A 6,926-nucleotide genomic window follows, 5' to 3' on the forward strand; every position below is an offset into this window, starting at 1 on the left:
CTTTATTCTATATTCAAATAGTGTGTCGCTTAAACAGCTGTTATAAGTGGTAATATTAGTTTCCCCAAAAATTATAGATACGTGGTTAAGGCATAAACGGGACGATATGTGTTGAGACACTTTTGGGAGCCTCCCTAGGAACACCAGCGCACCGCACAGGGAATCATAATTGTGCATCCTGTGAATTCCGTTGATTGGTTGGGTAGGTACCTACTAAATATGTATGAATTTTTAAACGAGTAAATCTTTGAACACGCCGGCATGCCAATGGTATTGTGGTTAAAAATTTCGAGTGCTTGTTTTTATTATTTTGTCATCGCTGATATATGAAGGCATTGTATATGTATGCATGTACGAGTATCTACTATCAAATATACATATGTTTGTATGTAGATATGGAGGCTTAAATATTTGTAAATGTGTGTTTGCATATTATGAGCTCAAATGTTAATTTGCAGAGGTCGTCTGGGTTCGTTGAAATATTTTTATCGCCGTGCCTTTGCCGGCTAGGCATGTTTGGGTGGTGTCGCGGATAGACTTAGTGGCTTTGCGACCGCTGAGCTTTGACACAACGTATATGTATGCATACATGTTTATGTACGAGTATTTACATAAATATTCATTACTATTTTAATGCTCATTTTTTGTTGTTGCTGCCATTATGCCGGCTGCTGCTTTATTTTTAATCATATCCCAGCCAAAAGAGGAAGTCTATTAGCATTTCCAAGCACATAAATGTACATATGTATGTATATACAAATGAATTCAAGGGTATGTGAAGTGCGCCGACCATTAGCGCGACGCCACGCGACTTTTCGATAATTCAATTTCATTAATGGTTCCACGTTTGTTTACATTTATTTCGTGGTGCTCCTCATTGTTTTTATTTTTAATTGCTTAGTATGGTTTGCTTTGTTTATATGTATATTCACACATAGTATGGGTATGTACAGTTGTGGGTATACATGTGCTTTTGTATAAAGGCATTTAGGTAACAAAGTCAGCTGTTGCTTCACTACTGGATACTTGTTCCATTACCAAGTGGTTGTTGTCCACATATATACAAACATAGACGATTATACAATTCTATGCATTTAGTAATGTTTTGTTAATTGTTTGTTTTGCTCCGCTTCTTCTCCATTCAGCGTAAATGTCACTAGTTCTTTGGCATGGCGTTTAATGGCACGCTAGTAGCCATTAGAGTATGTGGTTGTTGTTGTGGTTACCGGCGCTGCATGTACATACATATGAATGTATGTATTTTTATTGCCGTTGCCTGTCAGGTACTCTTACAAATATGCACACGCCTATTCATACGCATGATAAATATTTTATTGTTGGTTTTGTTTTCTTTGATAATTCATTCCCACTTTATGGCTCACGTTCGACCTTTGAGGACAGCGCAGTTCGCAGCATGACTTTCATTGCGGCGACATTAAGCTGTCAACGATTTTACCAAGTGCCCGTCGGGTCATTGGTATAGGCATTGTTCTTTAAAAAAATTTTATTGTGTATCGATGTACATATGTATCTGCAAACGTACATACGTAAACTCATACATACATACATATGTACATATGTATGTGCATTCATAGTAAATATGAATGTGTGTTGGAAATTGTAATGCTTTATAATGTCTCACTAAAGGCTAGCTTTCCCTATTATGAGTTGCATTCGATCTTCGAAAACAAANCATTGTTCTTTAAAAAAATTTTATTGTGTATCGATGTACATATGTATCTGCAAACGTACATACGTAAACTCATACATACATACATATGTACATATGTATGTGCATTCATAGTAAATATGAATGTGTGTTGGAAATTGTAATGCTTTATAATGTCTCACTAAAGGCTAGCTTTCCCTATTATGAGTTGCATTCGATCTTCGAAAACAAATGCAAATCATACATTTTTCACAATTTTCTAACGACGTTCGACAGAAAATTCGATACTCAACGAAAATTTCGACACGGTTGCATAGCTCATAATACGAATTTCACTTTCGATCTTGGATCTTCGATAATCAGCGAAGATCGAAAATCGAATGCAACTCATAATAAGGGCCTATGTCACATTTTGACGCCAAAATTTGTCGTCATATTTTATTATGATATTATGGACCAAAAACAGGCAGGTAGCAGATTTAGATTTTAGATTTTTTAATCCTATAAGTATTTCACTTATTTGACGACAAATGCCATTCAATAGTGAAAACAAATCATAAGCGATGACTAAATTTTGACCGAAGGAATCAAAGCTTCTGTCAGAAAATAAAGCAACTATTATTATTGCGATATGCTGGTTTCCAATTAACCGAAAAGTAGACCACTAATACGTATGTATGCCCTGACTGTTTGTCTGATGACAGGAGATACATACTTCTTTTTGTCCTCATTCACCACCAAGACCAACGCGCTTCGCTTCTACCTAATAAGGCACAATCAGTTCGATGACGGTGGGCTTCAGTCTTTCACACAATACGCTTGATAAGATCTTATCTCCTATGCATAGAAGGGTGATCCCGTAGTAGTTGGCGCTTATGACTTCTTATGGATTAGACAGAGAACACTTGGATTTCAGTCGTCGGGCATGCGTTCATCTGACCAGATATTGATGCATGCACCTTATCAGTCTTCGCGTACTAATAGCTAGCTGGCGCCTGAACTCCAACGTTCTGGAAATCAGTCAATAGGTAGATCTTTGTTATTATTACCGAGTTCGCCCTGACCTTGAAACCTTCCGTAAGTAGCCTAACTCTCTGGAAAATCTATTACGCGCTTTTCCTGTTGGGAAGCTTTTCAAGCTCTTCGCACGCCGGTATTTCGACTTCTCTTCTTTACAATTAGAAAAAACGTCTCGCTTCCCCCTTCAGCTCCCTAAGTCGATCCCATACATCTCGCGTTGCGCCCGATTGAGCATGGCCCTGTAGGTGCCATTTTAGTTCTCTGTAGCTTGTTCTTTCGGGCTCGCTGAAATCCTACTACTTTTTCTAAGACAGTACTTAATGAACGAGAAATGTGGAGCCACTACTCGCAAATACGAGGGGCAAACAAACTGGTCGTCTATTATGATTGCAGCTTTTCGATGCTGAGTTTTCCTTGCAATGCTGGAACCTGCCCGTTATCGGATGTTTCGTCGTGGAGATTTATAACAAAATTTGGTACTTTGTTTCCGGATGTTTAAAAAAGTATTGTCTAGTATTTCCAACAACGAGCTTGAATTCGTCAGTGTACCAAAATTTGAACAATTGGAAGTGCAATAAATGATCTTAAACCCTGCACTCTCGAGCTGAATATATTCGGCAAAGGCAGAACACTCCTACATGCTCTCTATTAAATATTTATGTATGCACATATGTGATGGTATGCCTGTGATGATTCCAAGCATTCCGTTGCACAAATGCGCATTGCGCTGAAGCTTTCTCAGAGTAACGTCGGAACTTACTTGATTTGCTTTTGACCACCCGACTAACAGTCCAAAGACTATTTCGAAGCTATCGCCCATGTCCTACCATGAAGCCGACGTAAAGTGCCTTTGTAGCTTTGTTGGTGGCTGTTGTGATGCTATGTGACTTTGAATTTAGAATGGAATTATGTGGGTGGCTGGAAAAACCGACCGGAATGTTTCAAGCACTCGGGCAGTATTGCCCATTGTACTTAGAGCTTAGGCACAGGGTTTAGACGAAACAAATAAAGAGGGGAGGGATTTAATTTCTCCTCTTTAAACTAACCAGTTTCCTTTATGAGTCTTAGCAGTTTTTTAAGGAAAATATTATGTATCTCGTCCATTCTCAGTACATTCGACCCAAAAATTTACCATCTGAGTCTGGCGAAGGACGGACAGCGGCAGGGAAAATGTTCTGTACCTTCCTCATCCTACAAACAAGATGCACACAGTGCATCTTCGATGATGCCTATGGTGATCATATGTAGTTCCCATGAATTGTGCCCTATAACCAGTCGTATTATGGCTCGTAGATCACTCCTTCTTTATCTGAGATAACAACCAATTTAAACCATAACGAGACGAAAAAAATTACATCTTGGTCATTCTGACACAGACCTGCCTCACTTCCACACTTTTTAGCAACCCTTCAGCCTGTCTGCTACGTGCGCGCCTAAATGTCTACCAGTGGAGTGATGCCCTGTCTACTATTTAATGCAGTATTGGCACGCGCTCTAAAATATGAAAATGACGACGTTGCCAACCGGCAAATACGAGTTTCCGAGTAACCGCAGGCAGAAGAATTGAATTGCAAATACAAAGAGGGTGGAGGTAAACACACACGCTGATTGGTAAATCCATTATGTAAAAAAACAAAATAACCTAAATGGAACGACAAACAAAGAAAACAAAAAAGTCGAAAGCAACACGACGCCACTAACAGCAGCAGAAACAAAAGAAGCGTCATTGAAAATCCATATCGTCATATCAATTGAGATGCAACTACTCGCCGAGGTAGACTTGGCCAACAGATTTTTTATTGCGGACGCGCAAACTCGCTCATTCAAAAATAAAATAAAAACAAAAAAAACACAGACCAACTCTCCTGTTATGATGTGATTATCGATTGCGATTATCGACGTTGAAGAAGTTACCGACGACAGCCGACGGAGCTATCGAGGCTCGTCGCTGAACGGTACGACGTCAGAGTGAATAAAGGAGGTCGGCCAGCCGCTGTGACATGGGGGAGACGGACCGCCCTAAATTGATGAAGGTAATCAAAATAAAATGAAATAAAATGAAAAAAAGAAATTAAAACGGAAAGCAAAAGTCGGCCACAGCGAGCAATTAAAGTACAATATCAAAAAAAAAAATATTCCACGGAGCGGCAAAGTACGCCAAGCGAGCAATGAATACAAATACAATAGTGGTATTCACCAAACTGAGCAAGTGGCCTGGGTTTCTGGCAAAAGGGCTGATAAGGTCAGACAACCACAGTTGACAAGAGTCGTTACTTGAGCTGATCTACTCTTTTGCAAGACTGCCAGGCCACTTGCTCACTTCGGTGAATACCACTAATGTTGTATAGTAAGTAAATGGCAATAATTTTATAGCAAAGAAAATTTATGGTCATGAAAAAAAGAGGCGACGAGACATGAAAATCGAATCGATTGTGAATGACAGACTGGTTGGCGGGCTGTGCCAGTCAGTGTTTCTGCGGTGCAGTGTGATTGAAGAGCGTGTGTGCGCGCGCCAGGCGTAATTCAAGCAAGAGCAAGAAGGACTAGGCAAAAACAATGGCAAACAACAATAATAACAAAAATGTAAACAAATTGTAAATCATCATTAGTAACGGCAACAAAGCGCCCAAACATTATAAAATAGGCAGCGGCGGCAGTATAGCATCAGCAACAATAACAACAACAAGTGAGACTACGTGACAACAAACCAAAATGGAAACAATAAAACTGTAATAACAACAAAGACACTTACTGAAGNATACAGTATACAGGCAGTATAACAATAACAACAACAAGTGAGACTACGTGACAACAAACCAAAATGGAAANTCAGCAACAATAACAACAACAAGTGAGACTACGTGACAACAAACCAAAATGGAAACAATAAAACTGTAATAACAACAAAGACACTTACTGAAGCCATATTTATTGGCATGTGGCACGTCATGAGCCGCTTTATCGGCCATGGGATCTACGGTAATGGCAGGCAGCAGCATCGACAGCGACAACGCCATGAGTATTAAACAACATCATCAGCTAGCAGCGAATAACGCGTCGGAACAACAACAATTGTAAGTTAAAGAGTAAAAGCAGCATAGGCGTTACACGTTACTAATGTACCCCCATTGATGTTACGACATAACTTTTTTGCTACATTTTCCATTCACAATATCGTATTTGTTGAGACAGCATTGGCGTAGAAGAAATACATAGCAAATACGAATACATATGTACATAAAGGATAGCGTCGTCAACGGCGCTTCATTCACGTCGTTATAATCATTGTTAATGGGTGTATTGTTGAACGTATTATTATTGCTGTATTTGCTTTTGTTTCAATAATTTGTCATCGCTACGGCTTAGGTCTACCGTTCCGTATTTTTTTTTACATATATACTTATGTATGTGCCAGCATTGGTACATACATGGGACACTTGTTGTACTTCCATGTCCTTGGCAGCTGCGATTTTTTATTTTTGCTTTTCCTTTTTTGATTTTATTCGCTGTTTCGTTTATTGTTAACATCAGATGTTTGCCGACCTGACAGCGCATAGCGCATACACTAACCCTTTAGATGGTTTGTAACTAAACACTTTCGTATTTACATGCATAAATATTTATTCACATATCTTGAATGTATTAGGAAGGTTTTATCGCCCATTTAAGTGAATCAATTCCAAAGTGACTTAATGTCAACTGGCAATAATTCACTTGTGGCTTCTATGATTTACAGCTAATCATTTTGAATATTCGGACCCCTGTAGGGAAGGGCCTTTATCCAATTGCTGGATGCCATAATAATACGGTTGTCTCCAGGTTTACCCCTATCTGTGAGCGAATTACCACAATCCGCAGAAAGTCAAAATTCAACAATACTCGTCTAATTTGTTTATATGCCACGACGGAAGGGAAAGATGATGGAACTAAGAGGCGATTCTATGAGCGCCTAGCACATGTGCGCTGCCCCCACCACGATTTTAAAATCGTGCTTAGCGACTTTAACGCAAGGTTGGGCAAAGAAGGCATATTTAGTCAAACAGTCGGAAAATTCAGCCTTCATGAGAACTGAAGGAAACTAGTTAGTTAGTTAGTACCAAACACCAACATCGAAACTTCCACAAACCCTCTTAGGCATCTCCTGATCAGAGAACTAAGAAGCTAATCAAGTGGTAATAGACGGAAGACACACTTCGCCCGTTCATGGCGTGCGCTCCATCCGAAGATCCAACATCGC

The 6,926-nt window shown here is 39.4% G+C and overlaps 1 long non-coding RNA gene across 1 annotated transcript; it reads left to right on the forward strand.

Annotated features, from left to right (window-relative positions):
- Positions 1–4,460: 4,460 nt before the first annotated feature.
- Positions 4,461–5,350, forward strand: LOC108381586 (uncharacterized). Its single transcript, XR_001849633.1, has 2 exons — positions 4,461–4,722; positions 5,063–5,350. It is a non-coding gene; the product is annotated as an uncharacterized LOC108381586 (long non-coding RNA).
- Positions 5,351–6,926: the final 1,576 nt, after the last annotated feature.

This window comes from Rhagoletis zephyria, unplaced genomic scaffold (genome assembly GCF_001687245.7).
Source record: "Rhagoletis zephyria isolate East Lansing unplaced genomic scaffold, Rhagoletis_zephyria_1.1 Rzeph_scaffold_23041, whole genome shotgun sequence".
Lineage (NCBI taxonomy): Eukaryota > Metazoa > Arthropoda > Insecta > Diptera > Tephritidae > Rhagoletis > Rhagoletis zephyria.